At 40.0% G+C, this 27891-nt stretch overlaps 1 long non-coding RNA gene across 1 annotated transcript in view; it reads left to right on the top strand.

Annotated features, from left to right (window-relative positions):
- Positions 1–26586, top strand: part of LOC129659184 (uncharacterized) — a 69103-nt gene extending 42517 nt beyond the window's left edge. The window contains exons 5-7 of the long non-coding RNA XR_008717853.1: positions 5302–5420; positions 8763–8846; positions 26107–26586. This is a non-coding gene — a long non-coding RNA (uncharacterized LOC129659184). The remainder of the gene's footprint in view (positions 1–5301; positions 5421–8762; positions 8847–26106) is intronic.
- The last annotated feature ends 1305 nt before the right edge of the window (positions 26587–27891 follow it).

The following is a 27891-nucleotide window of genomic DNA, read 5'->3' as shown; positions in this document are numbered from 1 at the left end:
GACTCCTGTTGACTATGACGGTTACTCCATTTCTTCTAAGGGATTCTTGCCCATAGTAGTAGATATAATGGTCATCTAAATTAAGTTCATCCATTCCCATCCATTTTAGTTTGCTGATTCCTAAAATGTCGTTATTCACTTTGCCATCTCCTGTTTGACCACATCTAATTTACCTTGATTCATGGACCAGGTTCTTATACAGTATTATTCTTTACAACATTGGACTTTACTTTCACCACCAGGCACATCCACACCTGGGGATATTTTAAGAAACCAGGGACATTTGAACATAGGCTGTACATTGGATGATATTAAGGAATCATTGCTAAATTTGTTAGATGTAGTGATATCTACTAGCAATACAGGCTAAAAGAATTATGGGCTGTTTTACATTTTATAGAATTTGCTTATAGGGACTTCCCTGGTGGTCCAGTGGCTGAGACTCCTTGCTCACAATGCAAGGGGCCCAGGTTAGATCCCTGGTCAGGGAACTAGATCCCACATGCCACAACTAAGGGTTCACATGCTGCCACAAAAGATCCCGTGTGCGACAACTAAGACCCGAGGCAGCCAAATAAATATTATTACATATTAAAAAAGAATTTGCTCATAGAATAAACTGAGAAGACTGAGAAATATATTTCCTTTAAGATTTTTATAACAAAGGTCTCTTGTTACTCACGAAGATATCATAGAGACATGATTGACAAGGATACGATTTATCACATGCTAAACAAATAGAGCTGCTTGGCTTCCCATGGCAAGTCGGCTTGGGAGTTTGTCAGAGGCGTTTAGTCAAATGTAGACACAGATTACATTTTTTTTTAAGCCACTAATAGATGATTTTTCGTTCTGTCTTTTTCTAAACATGAGCCAACAAGTATTTTTGGAAAAAAAAATATAGAAATGCAGTCACGGGCGGGTAGGAATATTTTCAGAGTGAAATCAGGAAACTCATGTAATGGTTAATTTTATGTGTCAACCTGACTGGGCTGAGAGATGCCTAGGTAGCTAGTAAAACATTATTCTGGAGTGTTGTCTGTGTTGTCCAGGGTGTTTCTGGAAGAGATTAGCATTTGATTCCATAAATTGAGTTAAGAAGATTGGCCCTCACCAGTGTGGGTGGGCATCACCTGATCCATTGAGAGCATGAATAGGACAAAAGGGAGGAGGATAAAGGAATTCCCTCTTTCTCTCTTGAGCTTGGACATCCATATATCTTGCTTTCAGACATCAGAGCTCCTGGTTGTCTGGCTTTACTAGTGGCCCTCCAGTTTTCAAGGCTTTGGATAAGAACTGACACCATGGGCTCCCTTGGTTCTCAGGCCTTCTGACTTGGACTGAATTATACCTCCAACTTACCTGGTTCTCCAGTTTACAGACAGCAGATCATGGGCCATCTTGGCTTCCATAACTGTGTAAGCCAGTTCCTATGACAAATTTCCTTATATATGTCCTTGTAAGGAAGGCATGGTTATATTCATTTGACAGATGTGAAAACTGAGTTTCTGAAAGTGTAAATGATCTGTCCAAAGGTCTACTCTAAGTGCTGGGTGTAGTTGTTTAGTTGCTCAACTGAGTCCAACAGCTGGGATTTAATCATAGATCCGTCTGGCCCCAAACCCTGTATTCTTTCTTATATCATAAAACTATTGACTGCCATGTGCTTCAGATTAAAATGATCATTTAACTACATTCATATGGGATCATTTTCGAACATGCTAATTTTTTTCTTTTCCTTGATAATTATTTTGTTTATTTGCCATTTAATTATTTTTTAAAAATGATAAAAGTACGCTTGCTTACATTATTTTTTTTAAGATCAAATAATAAAAAAAGTATAGTTAATTCCCCTATTAACATCCCATGCCCTTCCTATAGATGTGTGCTCAGTCACTCGGTTGTGTCTGACTCTTTGCAGCCCCATGGACTGTAGCCTGTCAGGCTTCTCTGTCTATAGAAGTTTCCAGGCAAGAATACGAGAACGGGTTGGCATTTCCTTCTCCAGGGGATCTTCATGACTCAGGGATCAACCCGAGTCTCTTGTGTCTCCTGCATTGGCAGGCAGTCTTTTACCACTGCGCCATCTGGGAAGCCCTCTCCTATAGATGACCACTGTTACGTTTCTTATATAGTTCATATCAGAAATTTTCTCTCTATATTCAAAAACACACACGTATTTTTTTTTTTTTTGGCTTGAATGAATGTATATTTTGCAAATTTCTCTGTCCCTTTCCTTTTTCACTTAACATATCTTACATATATTTCCACATAAATATATATATAGTTCTATATTTTCATTATTTATTTATGGCTTTTTTGGGTCTTTGCTGTTGTGCAAAGACTGTCGTTGTGTGACTCTAGTTGCTCCTCTCTATTTGCAGTGCAAGGGCTTCTCATTGCAGTGGTTTCTCTTGTTGCAAATCACAGGCTCTAGGCACATGGGCTTCAGTTGTTGCAGCACATGGGCTCAGTAATTGTAGCTCACCAGCTCTGGTTCAATAGTTGTTGCACACAGGCTTAGCTGTCCTGTGCCATATGAGATCTTCCTGGGCCAGTTATCAAACCCATGGCCCCTGAATTGGCAGGCAGATTCTTTATGACTGAGCCATCAGAGAAGCCCCTATATTTTCATTTTAATGGCTACATATATCCACATTCCTTTGTATGGATGTATGTCATCCAGGTAACCAATCCCTATTAGAATTAATTCCTTTTTTTTTTTTTTAATTGCTAACCATACTGCAATGGGCTTCCCTGGTGGCTCAGTGTTAAAGAGTGTACCTGCCATGCAAGAGACATAGATTTGATCCCTGGGTCAGGAAGATCCCCTGGAGAAGGGAATGGCAATCCACTCCAGTTTCTTGCCTGGAGAACTACATGGATGGAGGAGGCTGGCAGGCTACAGTCTATGGGGTTGCAAAGAGTTGGTCAAGATTGACTAACATTCTGCAATGATCAGTGCTGTATGGATATCTTTGCATACTTATGTATCTGTCAAATTGAATTCAGTCAGTTCAGTCATGCAATTGTCTCTAACTCTTTGTGATCCCGTGGACTGCAGCACACTAGGCTTCCCTGTCCATCACCAACTCCCAGAGCTTGCTCATACTCATGTCCATTGAGTCAGTGATGCCATCTAACCATCTTACCTTCTGTTGTCCCCTTCTCCTCTTGCCTTCAATCTTTCCCTTTTCCAGTGAGTCAGTTCTTCACATCAAATGGCCAAAGTATTAGAGCTTCAGCTTCAGCACCAGTCCTTCCAATGAATATTCAGGGTTGATTTCCTTTAGGATTGACTGGTTTGATCTCCTTGCTGTCCAAGGGACTCTCAAGAGTCTTGTCCAACACCACAATTCAAAAGTATCAATTCTTTGGTGCTCAGCTTTCTTATGGTCCAACTCTCACATCCATACACGACTGCTGGAAAAGCCATAGCTTTGACTAGATGGACCTTTGTCAGTCAGGTAATGTCGCTGCTTTTAATATGCTGTCTAGATTGGTCATAGCTTTTCTTCCAAGGAGTAAACATCTTTTAATTTTATGTCTGCAGTCACCATCTGCAGTGATTTTGGAGCCCAAGAAAATAAAGTCTATCACTGTCAAATTGAATGAGGTGCTTGAAAATCAAGATTACCTTCTAAGCATGTCCTAATTTTGATTATAATAAGTAATGAGACAAAAACTTAAAGGGATCCAAGAAACCCAGAAGTCAGTTAAAAACATTTACTATATAGCACCTTCAATCTCTACTGAAAGCAAATATAGTCAATATTCATATATTCCTGCATTGACTTCAGTCCACTGCCAGTCAGAAGAATTCTTTCAAATATCTGAGCTGTCTGGACTTACTGTGTTTTACCAAGATGATCATGCATTTTGCCTCCAAGTGAATGACATCTTCAAAGGGCAAGTAAGTTTTAATTCTTTTAATTACCTTCTCTGAGGTAAAATCATTGCAGGTACCCCAACTCCCTCATCCTAATTGTTAAAGTAATAGTTCAGCATTCTGGATCTGTTTACTGAACAGAGATTTTCCACAAACTCTGCAGTCTTTACCCAGCAAATTTGCGGCAATAACATGAAGTGGGTTTTTTTTGCTAAGACAGAAGCATGTTCTTCCCAATACATCTTATTTGTGAACAACTGTTATCTCATAGTTTCATATTTCTCTTTTTCTTCAAGAGACAAAAAGGTTGTTAAATACATGGAATGTATTAAGGGAGTGATTTGACTAAGGATTTATTGGAATGAGGGTAAATTCCTACAAGTAAAAATGCTGTCTTCAATGGTATGCCTTCTAAATTTTGATAAGTATTGTTAAAATGCTATCTAATATCATTTAAATGTATATTCTCACAAGTTTACAGTACTCTGAACCCTTACCTATCTCCACATACACATTCTGGAAGTTACTAATTCTAATTGTGGAAAATATTATTTGTATAATATGAAGTCTTGGTTTTCAATTGCCTCTTGAACTTATGAATGTGTTCTGGCATCACATATTTCTTTTACTTATGAACTTCCCAACTGAGAATTTCTGTTAAGCCTCTCAAAGGAAAGTGGGAAAATCATCCCATGATGGGTAAATATGAAGGGAGATAAGTCCAAATTCTCTTTGCAAACCAGCTTCTTTTCTGTAGGACAGCTCAGATTTTTTAGTACATTCACGAGCACTATGACTCTCTAAGGAAAGGAATGGGTTTGAAGGAAAATCATTTCACAGTCCTCCTCACCTGTAACCTTTCTTACCACAATAGTTTTGGTTTTGATTTAAATATTTGTTTGTCTGTTTATTTGGCTTCACCCAGTCCTGGTTGTGGCACTTAGGACCCTTACCACAGCAGTTATAATGACTTCACCTCTGGTTCCTAATGCTGAGGAAATATTATTTATGAATATATATTTCTACAAACTGTAAAGTAAAAGTTTATTTGTTACTCACTATACAGTTCTGCTATATTTTTATCTTCAACAACTGTCTTAGGTGATGATCAAAAAGGGGGTTGGGTAGTATAATTGATTATCTTCCATCGAGCATTGAGGACTGTTTCCCCTCCCCTTGACTCCAGTTGGCCTTGTGACTTGCTGTGACCTATAGAATGTGACCAGAGCAATGGTGGGCAAGTTCTAGGGCCTGCACCCAAGAGTTCTGGCAGGTTCTCCTTTTGCTTGTTTTTATAGAGTAAAACAAGAATTGAACCATAATTGTAGGAGAGGAAGAGAGATCCCCGCAGCTCCCAGTCATTCTTTGCTGAGGTGCCCAACATGTAGGTGAAATTATCTTGGACATTCCAGGTTCATGTGAAGCTCCTGGCTGACTGCAGTCACATTAGGGATCCTAGTGAAGAGGAAGAACCACCAACTGAGACTGCTCACTTCTCAGAATCATGAAAATAAAAAATTGAAACACTAAGGTAAGTACTAAAATAGTACCTAGAGAGAAAATATTGTGAAATATAAAATAAAAACCACATATTTCAATGTATAATTATCATATATGAAACGAGTTGCCAGTCCAGGTTCGATGCACAATATTGGATGCTTGGGGCTGGTGCACTGGGACAACCCAGAGGGATGATATGGGGAGGGAGGAGGGAGGAGGGTTCAGGATGGAGAACACATGTAAACCTGTGGCAGATTCATTTCGATATATGGCAAAACCAATACAATATTGTAAAATTAAAAAATTAAATTAAATTAAAAAAAAATAAAGACAACAGCAAAAAAAATAAATAAATAAAATAAAATAAAATAAAAACCAATTGTCAAGACAAAGGAGCTCAGTGTAGATGGACAGGGAAGACCCCAAACAAACAGGAGAGTACAGAATTCAAGTTGGGGTTCAGTGGCTGGGACTAGAGTTCTAGACATGTGTTTCCAGTATAACTTTTTTCAATGATGGAAATGTTCATCTGTGCCTATTGACAATTTTAAATTTAAATTTTAAATGCATTCATCCATGGAGCTGAATTTTAAATTTTATTAAATTTTAATTAATTACATTTAAATTGAAATAGGTCCATGTTGCTAGTGACCACCATTTTGGACAGGGTAGCTGCTACATTACACGTCAGCCTTCATCCTGATGAAGAGATAAAAATCGATAACTCGACCCCAAATTGTATCTTTTCATCTGTGCTCCTCAGAATTCTGAGATGGACCTCATTCTACTCAGACCGTGATCTGCTTAGGAGTCTCAGCTGAAAATGACTGTATAATCTGTCAACATCTCCACTTGGAGAACCAAGAATTAGAATTCCCCTTATTATGGTCCCTGCATAAACAGAGGTAGGACTGAGAATAATAGCTTTTAAAAAATCTGTCTTTGCCTTTTATTCTATGTCTATAAATAGTCTTGAGGTAAAAGCACCTACTATAAAGGAAATTTCTAAGAACTTTAATTAGGGTATGGAAATGCAAACCCAAACTTATACATATGTATGTGGGGTTTCCCAAACTTCTTTAATATAGAAATATTTTGTGTGTGTGACCTCTATTAACCTCTTAACAGCAGCCATAGGACACATTTGAGGAACGCCCTTCTAGAAAACTGCAGAATTTTTATTAAACTGGGCTAAATGTCATAATGAAATATTGAACACTTCAACCATGAATACTACATGATAACTTTCCAAAATCAATTCCATTTCCTTAATTATGAAATTAATCATTTGAGATTATTAAACAAATATGAGGCAAGATTAAAATGATGATTTTCATTTCCTTATGGGTTAATTTTAAAATATTTAACAAAAATAGAATAATACTTTTCTCAGAGAAGCCAAGATTGTAACTGAGATTTAATTTAATTATATGAAACCTAGGCTCCAAAATTTTCAAACATTGTTTTTAACATGCCTACCTCCTGAAGGCAATATTGACATTCATATGAATAAAAATCATTCTTCTTCTATACCCATCTGGCAGTAATGGTTTTCCAAAGAGCCAAGGACAAATAATTATTTCAGGGGCTCTTTTTTTGCTGGGAAGAAATTCTTACTTTCTTAGAATAGAATTTGTTCTGCTTTACTATCTGATTTAACAGCGGTGAAACTGAAAATGTTTTATTTCTACTGCCTCTGTGCCCTCAGAAGACTCTCTCATCCTCTGGAGTTTTTTCCAATTGGTTCATCAAATTAAGATGAACCAGCAGATTATTCCAGTCACTTAAAGATCTGGTTAAGATGTGAGAAGATATCTCTTGTCCCCAAATTCCTGTACATGGAACTTTATTGTCAACAGCAATCCTCAAAGATCATCTTCCTCTGTGTTTCTGTGTTGGCTGCATATTAGGATGAGGTCGGGGAAGGGGTAGTTTTAAACATACAGATTCCTGGGCCCCACTCCAGACAAATCTGAGCAGGGGGAGGAGAAGCAGGCTTAGACACCCTTAAAGCCACTTTTGGGGATTCTAATGACAGTTACACCTTTGAGCTAGTTCATCCTGCTCACTTTACAGACAGGTAGACGAAGGACCAGCTGGCTAAGTGGGACCAATGTCATCATTTTGTTTCTTATTTATGAGGCCATCAAAACATCAGAACAGTCTGAACAAGGGGTGGTTTTCCAGGGTGTGCACAAGTCACTAGGATTATAACTGTGTGTGTGTGTTGGGGGTGTCTCCAAGACCATCTCTGGCTGAAAGGAGGATAATGAGGGAGGGCCCCCACCTAATTGTTCGTTTATCAAGGTTCTTCATATTTCATTTAAAGAGAGGGTTCAGCTTCTAAAGATATGCCAAGTCTCAAAAATAACTTCTCTACAAAGGAATGTATCTCAGGAGGCAGACACCAGTTCAACTATTAGTGAAATGTGAAAACAGAAGAGTGTTCATTCTTAAATCACATTTTTCCCCATGTGTTTGATTAGCTCTAAGGGACTGTCTAATCTCAAATATTTGCACCTATGAGAAATATGTGTAGCAAATAAGAATCTCAGACCACAAGTGCAGGTTTTTAAAATGCATTTCATTTTTATACAACTGACTTAAGTACTATTTTTATCTTCTATTGCCCTGATATCTGATACACTTTGACCCTGTTCAAGGTATTTAGGTAATTACAAGGTATCACAGAGGGACTTTGATCCCTGATCCTATCTGCCCTCAATGGCATCCTTTGAAATAACATCTTTCCCATCTGGCTTCAGGTCATGGGTATGTGTGTGTCCTGTTTACTCCTAACCACACAGTCTCTTAGGTCCAGCTCTCTATTAGCAGCCTGTCCCCATCACTTGGCCTCTCAGGAAAGCAGGAAAGCATTCTGCTGTTTCCCCAGCCTTCCTGGGTTTGGGGGACCATGAGAGGGTGTCTCAGGCTCCCCTGGGCAGACACTCTTCCACCAAGTCTACTGCTTCCTCACCATGCTGCTGAGGGGAGACCCATAAAGCTTGCTGCCTCTCTCTGTTTCACACAGGAAGTGAGTGAGGCATGGCTCTTCTTTGGAGCCCCAGATCTTTTTGAGGACATGCCCCAGCAGTGGAGACCAAGGTACAAGAGCCTCTGCAGAAAATGAAAGTGTCTAAGTGTGCTCTGATTCTTCTCTCTTTATGGATTATCATAGTTGAGAGGATGGAAAAACTGTCTTGAATTGAGAATATTTTCTTTGAGAGCCATTATTCTGTTCTAAAGCATTCAGAATGCAGGCTCTTGCAACTCAGAACACCTTTTATCTCAAGACAGCTATTTTTGCTGTCTTTCCAAAGACCTATTTTAATACTCAACAGTAGAACTGCCTGCTTATTCTTCCTTGCTCTAGTGTCATCTCTTCCCAGAAGCTACTCCAGTGGAGGTGAGGAGAGTGAAAAGAGGCAAAAGTGGACAGAGGAAAAAAATGCATCTGGTAATATACCTTAATATCATATCTTCCTACACATACGTAAGGGGGAAATACTGATCAGGTTCTGATCAACTGCTTGACCTCTCTTCAATTCTTATCACTGTTTCATCCCTTCCTCCTTGTTGCATGTATTCTCTAACTGGGACATGCTGTATAATTCAAGGAGCCCAGCACAAAATAAAAATGCAAGGCCTCTCGTTCAAAAATTACTACTAATTTCAAGACAGCTATGGCAGAACATTAAACCAAGCACAGGGCCCATTTGAACACAATGGCCTGGGTCACATCCATGAAGCCAGCCCCGTTTCTAACCCTTAAAGGATCTCTTTACTTGACTTTTATTGGAGTATTGTTTGTATTGTCAAAAGAAAATTCAAAGACCTTTACTTAATATGAATAACTTTTTTGAATGAGAAATGAGACCGGGAGCTTCCCAAAACTTGTGTGAAGCACAGAGGTGTGGAGTTACAAGATGGTTTTTAAATGCAAAGAAGGATGCTCTTTAGCCTTTCCCATTATCAGTTATTGGGGGATTCCAGACTGCAGGAAATTGGTGAAAAGTGGTTATCTTTTACCATTTGGGGAAGATGACTTAAGTTTTATGATTATCAAAGGTATTGACAAGAAGTAACCTAAGTTACATTTCACTTATATTCATGAAATAAACTAGATTGAGTTTTGTGTAAGTGGCTTAAGTGGTTTTTGTCAGCTTTAGGGATTTTTAAACCTGGTTTTCGTATCATTTTATTTTAAAAGTCTTATCAAAATAACTTAAGACAATGTAAAGCTCCTGCAATAGGAATTTATTCCATAAATTACAGAATTTCCATATGATAGACAGCTATGCAGTTATTTATAATCAATGAAATATTTTAATTTATTGAACAACATGGGAAAATATTATCATGATTCTGTACATTGGAAATGTTAATACACTTGCCATTCACATTGTGAGGTAAATAGCCCTACCCAAGTATCTTGCAACCGAGAGCAGGGCCTTGTTTTACCACATGGTTCCTCATTCTATCATTGTTGATTGCCTCAGGAGAGTAACAGATCCGAGAGTAACAGATCCAAGACTAACCACTCAGTAGACTTGACAGCAACCTATTGTCTGTATGGACATAATGGAAAAATGAACAGGGTAAAGTTTGAAACTTGTACTAAAGACTCAGAAACTATGAGACAATAAGAACGAGAGCTCAGTTAAAAGGTCATAGGGTTGAGTTGAAGATTGAGAAATTGCTGTAAGAAGCAGTAGACTGAAACTATGAGGAAGCAGAAATTCTTAAGTAGACAGAGCAATTGAAAGTGGGGCAAAAAGTCAGATGGAGAGCAGCCAGCCAAATTGTCAACACACCCCTGCAGCAGGGACTCCAGCTCCTGCTGTGGAGATCTTGGCAGATGCTTGGGATCCAGATCTGAAGTCCAGGCTTTTGTGCAAGGAACTGGCCCTTGCTCTTAGATTTCCAAGAGAGTTTGCTTGTCATTCTTTGTGATTCCTTTCAGGAATGTCCTCAGTGGATTTCTGTCTTGGAACTGTTACAGGGGTGTATAGGCTATGAGCCCAATTTTATATTTGTAATGTGTGCTCACATGTATCTATGGATATGAGGCAAAGTCACCAATTTACTAATAAAATTCTTAAATGTACCAAGATTATGTGGCTTCCTTATTTGTCCATTAACTGAACTGATTCCCTAAAAGATACTTCTCAATGGGTGCCTGGGACAATTCTACTTGGCAGTGTTCCAGTCTTCTGTGGCATAAATGTCTCCATCTACTTTACACATGTAAAGTTCAGGACCTCCCTGGTTGTCCAGTGATTAAAAATCCACCTACCAAAGCAGGGAACACAGGTTTGATCCATGTTTTGGGAAGATCCCACATGCTCTGGAGCAACTAAACCCATGCCTCACAGCTGCTGTGCCCACTTGCCCCAACTACTGAAGCTCGTGTGCCCTAGAGCTCATGCTCCACGAGAGAGCAGCCCCTGCTAACCACAACCAGAGAAAAGCCCATGTACAGTAATGAAGATCCAGTGCAGTCAAACAAAAAAAGTTCAACCCCCTAGGTTTTTGTTAAAAAATATACCTGTGTGTAAACAAAATAGCATATTTGTAAGGCTATTCATTGCAGTATTACTTGTAATAGCAAAATTTTATCTATGTCCATCAATGAAGAGTTGAATAAATTGTGAAATATCCTTACACACTACTATCCAAACAAACAAACAAAAGAATGAGTACCCTGTGTACAGCCCTGAAACAGAAATCCAGTGATACATTTTAAATGGGAAGAAAGGTCAAAATAGTTATGTTACCTTTGCCTTAAGAAAATGAAAAAATAAGATTAAAAATATGTATTAGCTTCTCTAGTAATAGCATAAAGAAACTCTGAAAAGATACACAAGAAATCAATTAAAATTGTGCTCTTTGAGAATACTATTGGGAGATTAGGAATGGGGTGGGTGGAAAAGTCTTTTCCGTACATTGCTGTAATGTATGGATCATATAACTATATTACTATAAAAATGCAGCATATTGTGTAAAAATAGCATTCAATCTGTGATTTCAGATAGTTATATTTTGTGTGACTCTGAGTGAAATGACCCATCCCTCAGATTTACCCTAATTTTCCCTGGATAGCATCTGGTTAGTATAGATTACAGAGAAGGCAATGGCACCCCACTCCAGTACTCTTGCCTGGAAAATCCCATGGATGGAGGAGCCTGGTAGGCTGCAGCCCATGGGGTTGCTAACAGTCGGACACAACTGAGCGACTTCACTTTCACTTTTCACTTTCATGCATTGGAGAAGGAAACGGCAACCCACTCTAGTGTTCTTGCCTGGAGAATCCCAGGGACAGGGGAGCTTAGTGGGCTGCCGTCTATGGGATCGCACAGAGTTGGACACGAAGTGACTTAGCAGCAGGGTAGATTAAGTTATCTCATAGCAGTGGAGTGCGGTGAACTTGGAGGTTGGTGATCATAATTTATTCAATCTGCAGGTTGGTGATTGGTCATGCCTTCCCTCTGGCACTGCAGCTGAAGTTGGCAAACATCCCGTACTGTCTGGTCTCAATGTGGTCTGGCCCAGTGGTGCTGCCAGCCTGAGTTGGTCTTAATTTAGAGCTTGATAGTGCTCTAGCATTCCTGGGTCTCTCCCATAGCCTCTGTCTGGCTCTGCTTTGAGTCTGATCCAACAGCCCCTCCTAAAAGATCATTCCTTCCAGGCCTGCTGACTTCTACAGAGAAATCTTCTGATTTGACCCCACCCCACACCCCACTTCCCATCTCTACTATCTGGAAACTCTGAACCCAATTAGGGGCACACAGGAAAGCTAAACCTTCTTCCTGTGTGTATCTCCCAGGGACAGAACATCCCGATTCACACTAATGCGGTCAGCTTCCACACTAGTGTGTGGGAAACTTGCAAGTCTATCTTCCCAAGAGACCCATGAAGAGGTCCTGGGCCGAAGGACCTGCCGTTAGCATCTTGTCCACTTTTCTTACATGGTCTAGAGGGGGATTTTGCTTCATAGTTTTTACTTTTAAAAGGAGCAAGTGCTTATGTGTTAATTTTCTGTTATGAGTGATGAGAACGTGGGAGCTAGATGTATTGCCCTTTGTACTTTTCTTATTTTTTCTTAATATTTTTTAAAATTTAAAGACAACAATTCAGTCAAGCTGTAGGTTTACTGATGTTTCAGGGCCATTTTTTAGAATGATTTTTGAGGGACAAGCTGGGATTTGATTCAGTATCATCATTGGTTTGTGAGCTGCACAAAAAGTGAGGTGGGGAGGGGTTTTGTTGTTGCTCAGAGGCTAAGTCATGTCTGACTCTTTGCAATCACATGGACTGCAGCACACAAGGCTTCTTTCTATCTCCCAGTGTTTGCTCAAATTCATGTCCACTGAATCCGTGATGGGAGGGGTTTAAAAAATTAAAAATGGAAGAGAATTCCACCCCCCCCTCACACACATACATACACAAACACAATACCTCAGACTTTGTTTCTCTTCCACTGAAGTTGTTGCAAATCGCAAGTTTTTTTGGCTAGTTCAGACCAGGCCTAGGAAACAGATGTCGGAATCTGCCTGTAATGCAGGAGAGCTGGGTTTGATCCCTGGGTGGGGACGATCCTCTGGAGAAGGAAATGGCAACCCACTCCAGTATTCTTGCCTGGGAAATTCCATGGACACAGGAGCCTGGGTTGTGAAGGGTCAGACATGACTGAGCGACTAACACAAGAAATATAAAGCTTATAAGTGGTTCTTCCATAATTCACTTTTCTTAGATATCAAATTTTGGTCCTTGATGTCCATCCTGTTTGGTCAAGTGAATGTTGACCTTCTTTATTAGTAACCGCAGATTTTATTTGAGGTAAAAATGTACTCAGAAAAATACTGCCTCTTCGGAAATTTGCCTCCAGATTTCATTCATGTAAAAAATAACTCCTGTGTTTTTAAGCCACTGTAGTTGGGTTTCTTTTAGCATCAACCTGACTTAATTCCTAGCTGATACAATCATGGGCAGGAATTTGAATTTGTTCATTCATTCAATAGATTGTTATTGAGAATCCAGGTCCTAGGCCTTGTGCCAAGTATTGAGTATTCTGGCACCAGATACTGGAAAAATAAGGGGAAAAGTAATTATAATTACAGTTATGCAGAGTTCTTTTTTCCATCTGTCCCCCGACTCCCCAAGTCCACTCTCCATGCACCTGCTTTGTACCCCTGGGAGGCTGGCTATATGGGTGTCATTGGTGAGTTCCCTTATTCTTTGGCTCCAGTGGGATTATTTATTCCCCCAGCTGCCTTCCTGTGGGATTGCTACACACTGACTTGGTCTGTCTACTGAAAGTTCCAGATGCTTTTAGGAAGCCCTCTCCAGCTATTCTCTCTGTCCCCGGGTTCTGGTGCATGCTAAGTCGCTTTAGTCATGTCTGACTCTTTGCGACCCTATGGACTATAGCCCACCAGGCTCCTCTGTCCATGGGATTCTCTAGGCAAGAATACTGGAGTGGGTTGTCATGCCCTCCTCCAGGGGATCTTCCCAACTTAGAAACTGAACCCACATCTCTTGTGTCTCCTGCATTGGCAGGCAGGTTTTTACCACTGGTGCCACCTGGGAAGCCCCAGGTTCTTGTAAATGTCCCCTTTTCTTACTTATTTAGGTCTCAGGTGAATAGTACAGTTGTACTAAGCTTAGGGTTTCACCACACCCCAGGCCTTTATAAAGAGCTCCTTTTAAAAATGTTCCCAAATTAATCTATTGGATGGGCCATCTTTTTCTTTCTAATGACACAGCTATCATTTATCAAGAACCTTTGCACTAAGAAACTGTCAGATGTGCCATTTCATTAAATCATTACAGTCTTGTCCACACTTTACCAAGGAAGACTGAAGAGTAGAAATGCACTATAACCAAGTTGTTAACTGTGTGCTCAGTTGCTCAGTCACGTCCAGCTCTTTGCGCCCCCTGAGACCTTTCTGTAGCCCATCAGGCTCCTCTGTCCACAGGATTTCCCAGGCAAGAATACTGGAGTGGGTTTCCATTTCCTCCTCCAGCAGATCTTCCCAACCCAGGGATCAAACCCACATCTCCTGCATTGGCAGGCAGATTCTTTACTGCTGAGGCACCTGGGAAGAGCCCAAGTTGCTAACTAGGTTATTTTAGTTTTGTAACCAGGAAACTTAAAGAAATAGGCTCACAGATATCAGCACAGCCAGCGTTTATCATGATTGAACCCCTCCATCCTGTTCCTCACTGCCGTTTTCCTTTCTGCACCTCTGGCTCTCAGTATCCTGGGGCTGCCTCCTGGGGCTCAGCATTCCCTTCCTGGTGTCTCTCTCTACTTGGCCGGCCCAGCAGTGCTCCAGGCTTTGGCCACAGTTACCTTCCCTGAGCCTCAAGCTTTCAGAACACTGCCTTCCTTCCTCTCCAGTAACACAAGTTATCTAAATAGTAATACTGCAATACTTGCCAATAATTAGTCATTATTACCTCTCTGAGGGGTAGCAAGAACTCTAGTTGACCCATTACCTTCATCTAAACAAAGGGTTTAACCTGTACTGGTAATTTTAGAGAGGGCTGTGATGATTAGAAGAGACATTTTGGTAGTTATATCTTTATTGACTGCAGATCCACCTGGTATAAAGTGGTCTTATGCAAGACACTAGGAAAATATCTCATATTTGTTTTATGGCAGTTTTCCACCAAAGTAATTTGATTCCTGAATTTATTTTCCCTTATGTATCTTTTAAAATTCCAAGTTATATATTCCACATATATAGGAGGAGAGGAATTCTCCATGCAACATGTAGAGTTAATGTAGGTTAAAAAAAAAATATCATTTTTGATGGTGAAAAAATAGTCCCTGCTACCTTTCCTTTGTATAGAAAAAGTCCAGCCAGGTCCATTTATTAGTACAAAGAAAAATAAGAAATTTAGCCTCCTAAACACTTTCACATTCTCTTTCCAAGTTATAACACATTTTTAAGAAAAGATCTATGTCCAAAACTGCATCAGTATGTTTCCCCAGACAATGTACATTCTATATCTTCAACTTATTTGTTTCTAGTATTACTGGGAGCCAGGGGAAAAAAAATTTCAAATAGTTCTAGTTACATAACAAAACCTACATGCCAGGAATTCTTAGAATCATAGTTCCAGAAGCAGCCCTCCAAATGTGCATGTCCTGTTGTCATTATCCAAATAATGCTTGAGTGGTTTTGTTACCAACTGGGCTCTTGGACTTCACCAAACAATGGAAATTGACTAGAGGCCAGATAAGAAATTCAGGCAAGATTTTATTGGGGCAAGGGGGATCAAGAGCAAACATCAGGGTCCCTTGCTTGCTCTCTCCCCAAGCTTGTTCCTTATATGGGGTGAGGGTTGGGATATGGCCAGGGGTCAGGCCAGAGGGGTGGCATAGGTGTTTGCCTAAGGCAATGGCAACCTACTCCAGTACTCTTGCCTGGCAAATCCCATGGATGGAGGAGCCTGGTAGGCTGCAGTTCATGGGGTCGCTAGGAGTCGGACACTACTGAGCGACTTCCCTTTCACTTTTCACTTTCATGCATTGGAGAAGGAAATGGCAACCCACTCCAGTGTTCTTGCCTGGAGAATCCCAGGGACAGGGGAGCCTGGTGGGCTGCCATCTCTGGGGTCGCACAGAGTCGGACACGACTGAAATGACTTAGCAGTAGCAGTACGTGGTCTTGAGTATAGGGGGCGTGTACAGTACTCTGTTTTTGCACCAGGCTCCTCAAAAGTAGCAGTTTGGGTTTGTTTTTTGTGGTTTTTTTTGGCTTCTTTGTATCTTTTGGGTCCAGAATTTGCTCCAACTGTGCATGCATGCAGTTATTTTTAGTTCTATATAGTTGCTTTGTATTTTGTTTCTGTAGGAAAGGTATGTCCAGGTGCAAACACCACAGCACTGCAGCAAAAAGTCCCAAGTCCTAGCCTGTCTCAGTTTAGTATGTCCTAACTAGAGAAGCCTTGTTTATAGTGAATGATACCAATAGCAAAAAATTCTGCCAAAACATTCTGTTGCACAGTCTCGAGGCTTGCTTGAAGCATAAGACTCCAGCATAGAAACCCAGGAGTCATTTGGCTTGGTACCTTTAATCCCAATATGGAATTTTGAAGCAAGTGTGGAATCCCTTGTAATATTCTCCCCTTAAGACTGTGGAGAGAAATACATTACTCACTCCTACCAATCTTCCTTGACTTCTGCATTAATAAGGCAGAGACCGCAGAGTTGAGTAAGTCTGGCTGAGTAAAACATGGCTGCAAACTCTTTGACACTCCTCCCATTGAGATGTGGGGGTCTCAGCCCCTCCCCTTGAATCTGACAAGCTTGTGACAGCCCTGAGAAATAGAATATGGCACAGGGATGCTATGCGATTTCCAAAGCTGTGTCATAAAAGGCCATGCAGCTTATGTCTTGTTTGCTGGCACATTCTTCTTAGAGCCTTGAGCCACCGTGCAAGAATCTGACTGCCTTGAGTCTGCCGTGCTGAATACCATCAAGCAAATAACATTTGGGGAAGGTTGTTCTGTAGCAATAGGTAACTAGGACAATTATCTCTCAAGTTATCCAGTCATTGATCAGCATGCCATTATTAAGCAGCATAATCTGTTTGATAGTAAGAAACTGAACCACAAAGTCACACAGTAGCAGGGCTAGAACTTGATTTCAGCTCTTATTGAGAGCTATGTTCCTTCTTCACTATGGCATCTTTTCATGCTGGCCATAAATTTTTCAAACTAGAATATTAAAAATAGCTAAGTCATTGGTTATTGCTTATTGAAGGTTATTGACTTTCAAATTGTATTCCCTGGAGACTTAGGGTTCCAGAAAAGATGACTCAAGCCTCATCCTGGACGAGGAAGCAGTGTGGGTAGAATGGCCAAGCAAGGGAGGTTCCTGCCCTGTTTCAAACCAAGTTTGTTCTGCTTTTAGTAGATGTATAGAGTGTGTTGATACACTTATGTTATCTTTTAACAAATATGTTTCATTACTGAAACAGGACTAACAAAAATGTTTTCAGGGTAGTGATGTCATGGAAAACTCATTTTAAAATTAAAAATCCATGTTCTGAGAAACAAACTATTGTTTTTCACCCAGAGTTATACCTAGTTATTGGCCAATCAAGTTCAATGATTCCCATTATTGTGATTTTATCATGATTGTACAGTTAGCCTATGTCACGCATGTTAGCAAAACCCAAGACAGAGATGAATTTATTTATCGAGTTGTTGGGGAAACACACTGAATGACACTGCCCATCCTGGCCAGACACCATAGTAACCCTTCATGTGAGTTATTTTACGACAGGAGGTCCTGGTAAGGAACACAGAACTAACAAGCCACTACCAACTGGAAGAGTTTCAGTTCAGTTCAGTCGCTCAGTCGTGTCTGACTCTTTGTGACCCCATGAATAGCAGCACGCCAGGCCTCCCTGTCCATAACCAACTCCCAAAGTTCACCCAAACTCATGTCCATTGAGTTGGTGATGCCATCCAGCCATCTCATCCTCTGCTGTCCCCTTCTCCTTCTGCCCCCAATCCCTCCCAGCATCAGGGTCTTTTCCAATGAGTCAACTCTTCTCATGAGGTGGCCAAAGTATTGGAGTTTCAGCCTCAGCATCAGTCCTTCCAATGAACACCCAGGACTGGTCTCCTTTAGGATGGACTGGTTGGATATCCTTGCAGTCCAAGGGACTCACAAGAGTCTTCTCCAGCACCACAGTTCAAAAGCATCAATTCTTCAGTGCTCAGCTTTCTTCACAGTCCAACTCTCACATCCATACATGACCACTGGAAAAACCACAGCCTTGACTAGATGGACCTTTGTTGGCAGATCAATATCTCTCCTTTTGAATATGCTATCTAGGTTGGTCATAACTTTCCTTCCAAGGAGTAAGCATCTTTTAATTTCATGGAAGAGTTTGGGAAAGGTCAAAAGGAGACACCACATTTCCTACTGACTTCCCAGAATCCTCCTCTTTGGAATCCATCTTGGCTGAGCAATGTGTGTGACACCAGGAAGGACTCAGAGTCAGAATTGTTGGTCAGAGACAACCTGGCAACCAATCCTATCACCATAAAACCTGAGACTGCAAGCCACGTGGCAGAGCAGTCCTCCTGGGTTCCAGCTCCCTTACCAGGTCATGGAGATGTGATGTTGAACATGATGGGCATGGTCATTGCTCTTATTGGGGTTACTACTCAACAGGAAATCATTATCAACCAATAATCTATAGATTTCCTTTCCATAAATGGCTTTGGCTTCTGTCTCCATCTTACTCATATAAAGAACTATCAATAAATAAAATATTAAAAGTCAGATCATTTAGTTTCTGGTTAAGGACAAAAGAGGAAAAGGAGGGGAGCAGGGAACTGTAATAATCTAGAAACAGGAATAACTAGGTTCTAATTAAGCAGAGTAGGGCCATGTATACAAAAGACAAAGCAAACTAGAGTTTTTTAATTGTGATAAAATTGCCAAAATGAATTTTCAAGAAGTCTTACCTACTTCTTTGTGTTGCTTAAGGAATTTTGTTAGATCATCTCCTTAGTTACTCCAAGACTAATAAGCTTTAAGTGCTACAGATTTCAGGTAGCATTTCTATAACATACTTTATAAAGATCAAACTAAACAAAGGTTGGAATGTGAGACTGTTTTGAAAGAGAAATAGGCTACTTGAGGGGAAAGTGGATACGTGTAATTTCTGAGCATCTACAGGTATAAAGCTAACAAATGAAATAGCTCATCAGTTCAGGCTTTAAATTCAATCTCTTTCAGTTCAGTTCAGTTCAGTCCTCAGTCATGTCTGACTCTTTGCCACCCCATGGACTGCAGCACTCCAAGCCTCCCTGCACCACACCAACTCCTGGAGTCCACCCAAACCCATGTCCATTGAGTCAGTGATGCCATCCAACCATCTCATCCTCTGTCGTCTCCTACTTCTCCTGCCCTCAAACTTTCCCAGCATCAGGGTCTTTTCCAATGAGTCAGCTCTCTGCATCAGGTGGCCAAAGTATTGGAGTTTCAGCCTCAACATCCTTCCTTCCAATGAACACCCAGGACTGGTCTCCTTTAGGATGGACTGGTTGGATCTCCTCCAACACCACAGTTCAAAAGCATCAATTCTTCCGCATTCAGCTTTCTTCACAGTCCAACTCTCACATCCATACATGACCATTGGAAAAACCATAGCCTTGACTAGACGGACATTTGCTGACAAAGTAATGTCTCTGCTTTTTAATATGCTATCTAGGTTGGTCATAACTTTCCTTCCAAGGAGTAAGCGTCTTTTAATTTATGGCTGATGTCACCATCTGCAGTGATTTTGTAGCCCCCCAAAATAAAGTCAGCCACTGTTTCCACTGTTTCCCCATCTATTTCCCATGAAGTGATGAGACCAGATGCTATGATCTTGGTTTTCTGAATATTGAGCTTTAAACCAACTTTTTCACTCTCCACTTTCACTTTCATCAAGAGGCTCTTAGTTCTTCTTCACTTTCTGCCATAAGGGTGGTGTCATCTGCATATCTGAGGTTATTGATATTTCTCCCAGCAATCTTGATTCCAGCTTGTGCTTTATCCAGCCCAGCATTTCTCATGATGTACTCTGCATATAAGTTAAATGAGCAGGATGACAATATACAGCTTTGACGTACTCCTTTACCTATTTGGAACCAGTCTGTTGTTCCATGTCCAGTTCTAACTGTTGCTTCTTGACCTGCATACAGGTTTCTCAAGAGGCAGGTCAGGTGGTTTGGAATTCCCATCTCTTTCAGAATTTTCCACAGTTTATTGTGATCCACACAGTCAAAGGCTTTGGCATAGTCAATAAAGCAGAAATAGATGTTTTTTCTGGAACTCTCTTGCTTTTTCCATGATCCAGTGGATGTTGGCAATTTGATCTCTGGGTCCTCTGCCTTTTCTAAAACCAGCTTAAACATCTGGAAGTTCACAGTTCACGCATTGCTAAAGCCTGGCTTGGAGAATTTTGAGCATTACCTTACTAGCGTGTGAGATGAGTGCAATTGTGCAGTAGTTTGAGCATTCTTTGGCATTGCCTTTCTTTGGGATTGGCTATCTCTTTAGGCAAACCAATTGTAGAAACTGTGAACCAAATAACTTTTAACCCCTTAGTTAACACCACTAAATCTTTAAAGATTCAAGAGGGATGGTTTAAGCTTTCTATTTTAATTTAAATTTAAATAGATTAAGGCTCTGTTTGAACACCTGAGAAAGTCTAGCTGTAGGAACAATCTTTCCAACTCATTCTCTTCTTTGAAAGACTTCAGCTTTGACACAATCATTTTCAGTTCATCCACAAATCATTTACTTTTCACAGTCCCTAATTTCAATACAAAAATGTTTTTCTTTTTTAATAGAGAGAGCTCATTTATCTGGCATTGTCATCATGAAATATTGTGTTATGACAAACTAAAATTTCAGGGAGTGATCATTTATACTACATGTGAACTACTAATTTTCTTATCTATAAAAAAACAAACAAAAATGTCTCATACAAATGTAGACTGATGATGATTTAATGTTTGGTGGTTCAAATGGCACAAAAAAGATTGAGCCTCAGTATCACACTGTGGGCTTCCCAGCTGACTCTAGTGGTAGAGAGCCTGCCTGCCGATTCAGGAGACATGAGACGTGGGTTTGATCCCTGGGCAGGGAAGATCCCCTGGAGGAGGCCAGGGTAACCCACTTCAGTATTCTTGCCTGGAGAATCCCATGGACAGAAGAACCTGGTGGGCTGCAGTCGATAGGGTCGTAGAATCAGACATGACTGAAGCAACTTAGTACACACATCATGTTGTAAACATTTAGTTCCATTGACTGCAATAATAGATAGAAGTGATGGCAAATAATGGGCCACTAACATGTGATGCTGGAGAAGGCTTGTGAGAATCCCTTAGAAAGCAAGGAGATCAAACCAGTCAATCCTAAAGGAAATAAACCCTGAATATTCACTGGAAGGACTGATGCTGAAGCTCAAGCTCCAGTACTTGGGCCACCTGATGGGAAAAGCCAACTCATTGGAAAAGACCTTGATGGTGGCCAAGACTGAAGGTAGGAAGACAAGGGGTGAGAGAAGATAAGATGGTTGGCTGGCATCACTGACTCAACGGACATGAGTATGAGCATACTCTGGAAGATAGTGAAGGATAAGGAAGCCTGGCGTGCTGCACTCTATGGGGTCGCAAAGAGTCAGACACGGCTTACCGACTGAACAACAATGACAACACATAAGCAAAATTTTTAAGTCTTAAAATAAAATTTTTATATGAGTTTTTTACTTCCATTTGTCTAGAAAGCATCCTAAAAAAATAAACTTCATACGTACACAAATACATAAATATAGTTGCATATATTTATCTCTCTCTCCAAATTAGAGATGAAACTTGTGATTACAGCCTGTATCTTAAAGCTTTATATATTAAGTTCCTAGAACAGAAGCACATCCCAAAGATGGTACTCAGTAAATGTTTGTTGAAAGAATAGATAATAAACAACACTTTACATTTCACTTACATTGTTTAATTTTGTTTTGCTTTCTTACAACAGTCTTATGACTAAATAATGTCAACTAAAAACATGAGGCTTAGAATATTTATCACCTTTACAGCCAGAATAAAAGCCAGAACTCGCCAGAATTCACAATTTTTAAAGATTGTACTCCATTTATGGACTTGCCTGGTGGCTCACCAGTAAAGAATCCGCTTGTAATGCAGGAGACACAGCTTTGATCCCTGTCTCCGGAAGATTCCCTGGAGAAGAAAATGACTACTCACTCCAGTATTCTTGCTTGGGCAATCCCATGGTCAGAGGAACCTGGCGGGTTATGGTCCATGGTCACAAAAGAGTTGACCACGACTTAATGACTAAATGAAAACAACTCCATTTATAGTTATTATAAAATATTGGCTCTACTTCCTGTGTTGTACAATATATCCTTGTAGTTATTTTATACATAATAGTTTGTACCTCTTAATCCTCTGCCCCTATCTTGCCTCTACCCCCTTTCTTCTTCCCACTGGTAACCACTAGTTTGTTCTCTATATCTGTGAATCTGTTTCTTTGTTGTTATATTTACTAGTTTGTTGTATTTTTTAGATTCCACGTGTAAGTGATATCATCTTGTATTTCTCTTCCTCTGTCTGACATAGTTCACTTACCATAATACCAAATCCATCCATGGTTTTGTAAACGGCAAGATTTCATTCCTTTTTTGTGACTGAGTGGTATTCCGTTGTGTGTATGTACCACATCTTCTTTATCCATTCATCTGTTGATGGACGTTTGAGTTGTTTCCATATCTTGGCTGTTGTAAATAATGATGCTATAAATATTGGATTGTGTGTATCTTTTTGAATTAATTTTTTTGGCTTTTTTTTTTTGATATATACCCAGGAGTGGAACTGCTGTGTGATATGGTAGGTCTGTTTTTATTTTTTTGAGAAACTTCCAAACTGTTTTCCACAGTGGCTGCACCAATTTACACCAGTGTACAAGGGTTTACCAACAGTGTACAAGGATTCCCTTTTCTCCACATCCTTGCTAACATTTGTTATTTGTGTTCTTTTTGATGATATTCTGACTCAGATGATATCTGCTTGTAGTTTTGATTTGCATTTCCCTGATGAGTAGTGATGTTGAGCACCTTTTCATTTGCCTGTTGGCCATTTGCATGTCTTCTTTGGAGAAATGATGATATGGTTCTTCTGTTGATTTTTAAATTGAGTTGTTTGTTTTGTTGCTGTTCAGTTGTACGAGTTGTTTATATATTTTGAATATTAACCTCTTATCAGTCATATCATTTGCAAATATTTTTTTCCATTCAGTAGATTGTGTTTTTGTTCTATCAATGGCTTCCTTTGCTGTGAAAAACCTTTAAGTTTGCTAAGTCGCTTCAGTCATGTCTGAATCTGTGCAACCCCATAGACGGCAGCCTACCAGGCTCCCCCGTCCCTGGGATTCTCCAGGCAAGAACACTGGAGTGGGTTGCCATTTCCTTCTCCAATGCATGAAGGTGAAAAGTGAAAGTGAAGTCACTCAGTTGTGTCTGACTCTTAGCGACCCCATGGAGTACAGTCCACCAGGCCCTCCGTCCATGGGATTTTCCAGGCAAGAGTACTGGAGTGGGGTGCCATTGCCTTCTCCAAAGTCCTTGGTTAGCAATCACCATTGGAAATGTAATTAGATTCAAAATAACATATTCTAAATTAGTCTTTTAACTCTCACAAATTGTTCTCTGCCTCTAAACTTTACTCCTCCGTCTCTGCTTCTCCCTGGGTTGTTCCAAACTCATATTGGGAGTTCACCTCTATTATTAGCCTAAAATTTTTTTTTAGCAAAATGATGATCAAATGTTAGGAAATTGATAGCAAGCTGCCTGATTCTGTGTTGCAGCTTGGAGAGTGGATGTGCCCACAATGTGGAGAACAGTCAGTGGTGTTGTGGGAGGGAGACAAAAGAAAGGGAGACAGAGTTCCCTGTCCCTGGCATGCACAGAATATCTGTTTCTGTATGTTAAATGGAACATCAGACTCCCCACAGCACCATAAACCAACTTCTGAGGCATAATTGGGTGGGTAGTGTTCAAAAGAAAGAGTATGCTCTGTAAAAACAATTTTCTCTTGGCAAGTGGGACATTACTATTGAAATTTTGTATAAGATTAAATAATTTCTTTTCACCATTTCAACAGTGGATTTCAAAACAAACATAAAAGTATTCTTATTTCAGTTGGCCTTACCATGGAAAACAGATTGATGGTCCTCTCCTCTCCACCTCCCTGCTCCGTTCCTGGGGTGTATATGCATGTGTGGATGTATGAGGAGGACATACATTCATTACACAGATAGGAGCTGACCATCTATCATGAGCTGGACACTGCAGGTGGAGATGATAATGTTCAAGACCAACAAAATTCCTGCATCCAGGGAGATTATAGTCTAGTGGCATGTGACTATAAATAAACATCATACAGTAAATGAATAAGCAAAAAATATATAGATATAGCTGAATGCTACATACTGTATTATATATGAAAAATGTATGTTGAATAAAATTAAAACTATTCACATATAATATTCCTGGAGAAGGGAATGGCAACCCACTCCAGTATTCTTGCCTGGAGAATTCTGTAGACAGAGAAGCCTGGAGGGCTACAGTCCATGGGGTCACAAAGAGTCAGACACGACTGAGCAAGTAATACACACACACACACACACACACATATATAATATTAAAATATATACAGCATATATATAATTAAGGTGGGCTTTCCTGATGGCTCAGATGGTAAAGAATCTGCCTGCAAGGCAGGAGATGTGGGTTTGATCCCTGGGTTGGAAAGATCCCCTGGAGAAGGGAATGGCAACCCACTCCAGTAGTCTCGCCTGGAAAGCAGATTTGAGAGTTACTTTAGATTGGGTGGTAAGAAGCCATCTCTAAAGAGGTGTCATTTAAGATGAAATCTAGGAAGCAGCCAGCCACAGAAAGATCAGGAGATCTTCATTCCAGGGAGAGGGAATATCTAGGTCAAAGGCTCTAAGGGAGAATAAGCGACATACTTAAGGAGCAGGAAGATCAATGACTACAGCAAAAAGGAAGGAGGGGGATGATGTTAGTGAGGTGGGCAGAGCCAGGACTTTGTCAGCTGAGGTAGGGAATCTGGACTTTATTCTGCTCCTTGCCATACAGGATTCATTTTATTTGACTGTTGATAGACACTGAATTGTTTCCAATGCTGTGATAAAGAATTTTATAATGAAAGGGGATATCTGTACCTCTCTAACAGCTTTGAAAAGGCATACCCCTCTAACACCTAACACCATTGTTTAGATAATAAGAAAACATATCCAGGGCTTGATACCACATCTTTACATTTTCAAAGTAAAACACGTTCTTTCTTGAAATGTAGAGGAAAAAACTCTAAGGAAGAAAATCATCATCCCCCGTACCCTGTCACCCAGATGCGCTGGATACCTTCCCTTCATTTCTGCGCATCCACGTGTCTCCATGCTTTGAGCTCTGGGAGCCTGATCTGTGTGGGCTGCATTAACCAGCCCCTTTGCCTTCTGGCTTCCTGTTAGATTTGGCTAAGAGCAGGCACCAGTCAGAGACTGGAAGGATGGAGGAGAGAGAAATCAGGGTATTTATTCTCCTTGTTCACTGCTTGCTAGATCTACGTGGGTTGGCTGTATCTCTCTATAAAAGGCCTCAGCTCCTGTTCGGCAGCCTTCTCCATATAGCCACTCTCTGAGTTCTAACAACTGTTCTCTTTAAATCTTGACCACATATTTGTAAATAGTCCCTTTATTAAATTCCTTCAAAATACCTGGCCTGAGACGGCCCATTGTATCCTGTCAGAAACCTGATTGATAGACCAGAGATAATATTTTCTGTATTTATTTCTAATATAGTTCCAGTAACTAGCATATAGTTTGAATCATGTTTTTGTCACTTAATATTATATCTTCCCATATTATTAACTATTATTTGAAAATATTACTTGCATGGTAATATCCTTCTATTAATGATTTAAGTGTTCAGCACTTATTGAACACTTAAATTATCTCCAAATTCTTGCTGTCATGTAATGAATAATATCTATATTCCTACTTTTCTGATTAAAAAGCTCTTTCCTTATTCTCAGGTTATTAAAATATTCTCCCATATTATCATCTAAAGCTTTATTGTTTTGCCTTCATATTTCAGATCAGATCAGTCGCTCAGTCGTGTCCGACTCTTTGCGACCCCATGAATCGCAGCACGCCAGGCATCCCTGTCCATCACCAACTCCCGGAGTTCACTGAGACTCACATCCATTGAGTCAGTGATGCCATCCAGCCATCTCATCCTCTGTCGTCCCCTTCTCCTCTTGCCCCCAATCCCTCCCAACATCAGAGTCTTTTCCAATGAGTCAACTCTTCACATGAGGGGGCCAAAGTACTGGAGTTTCAGCTTTAGCATCATTCCTTCCAAAGGAATCCCAGGGCTGATCTCCTTCAGAATGGACTGATTGGATCTCCTTGCAGTCCAAGGGACTCTCAAGAGTCTAGTTGTACAGTATAACTTTAGTGGAATTTTGTTTCACATGGACACCCAAACTGTCCCAACACTATTGATTTGAGTGATAATCCTTTCTTCCTTGAATCTGCAGGGCCACCTTTTTCATAAATTACATGTCCATACATACATAGGTTTACTTCCAGACTTTGATCTGCTCCATTGGTTTATTTATTATGTGTCAATACTATATTGTTGAATTAACATAATTTTATAATAAGTCTTGATATCTAGTACAGTAAGTCTTTATCCTTAGCTCTTCTTTTTACCAAATTGTCTTGGCTATTCTTTTATTTTATTTTTTTTTAGGAAGGTGAGTGGAGTTTATGAGTTTCCTCTTTGCTTTTATTTTTTAAATGAACAAATAATGTTGGATTTTTGAGGGATATGGTTTTATTAATGTTAGAACAACTAAGGATTCATGTTATTATCACTCAAGTCCAGATATAGATGGTTTCATGACCCTAAAAACTCTCTCAAGCTATTCCTTTGCAGCCACCTTCTTTCACCTTCTTTTCCAGTGCACTCCCTGGTAATCACTAATCTCTTCTCTATTGATAAACTTTTTCTTTTTTGAGAAAGTCATCTTTTAATAAACGGAAACATACAGTATGCAACCTTTTGAAACTAATTTCTTTCACTCAGGACAATGTCTTTGATTTTCATCCAAGTTGTTGCTTGCTCCTTTTTATTGCTGAGCAGTAGTCCTTTGTTTGTACCAAAATCCGCTTAAATATTCACCCTTTGGAGGATATTTGAGTTGTTTTCAGTTTTTACTGATTATAAGGAAAGTTGCTATAAATATTTGTGTATGGGTTTTGTGTGACCATAGACAGTCATTTCATTAGGGTGAATACCTGGGAGTGGATTGAGGGACAATAATAGTATGATGTTAAACTTCATAAGAAACTGCCAAACTGTTTTCCAGAGTGTTTGTACCACTCTGTATTCCCATTAGCAATAGTTCCAGTGGTGGAGCACTTGACATTTTTTTTTTAAAGTCATTCTATTATAATGGTTTGAAGAGATATGTCATTGTGGTTTTAATTGGCATTTCCCAACTCACTGTTGCAACTCATTGAAAAAAAACTCTGATGCTGGGAATGATTGAGAGCAGGAGGAGAAGGGGGCAACAGAGAAGGAGATGGTTGGATAGCATCACTGACTCAACAGACATGGGTTTTAGCAACATGGGTTGAAGACAGTGAAGAACTGCATGCTGCAGTTCACGGGGTTGAAAAGAGTCCGACACAACTTAGCACCTGAACAACAACAAAGTGACTAGTGATGCTGAGTATCTTTCTATGTATGTATTAGCCTTCTTCTCTTTGGTGAAGTGTCTATTCAAGTCTTATGCTTTAGTTATTTTTCTTTAATTTTCAGAGTTTATTCTCTTATTGTTGAGCTTAACAAATTCTCTCTACATATTGGACA

This window comes from Bubalus kerabau, chromosome 1 (assembly GCF_029407905.1).
Source record: "Bubalus kerabau isolate K-KA32 ecotype Philippines breed swamp buffalo chromosome 1, PCC_UOA_SB_1v2, whole genome shotgun sequence".
NCBI lineage: Eukaryota > Metazoa > Chordata > Mammalia > Artiodactyla > Bovidae > Bubalus > Bubalus kerabau.
Note: the sequence above shows the minus strand (reverse complement) of the source record. Positions and strands in the feature narration are given on the sequence as shown.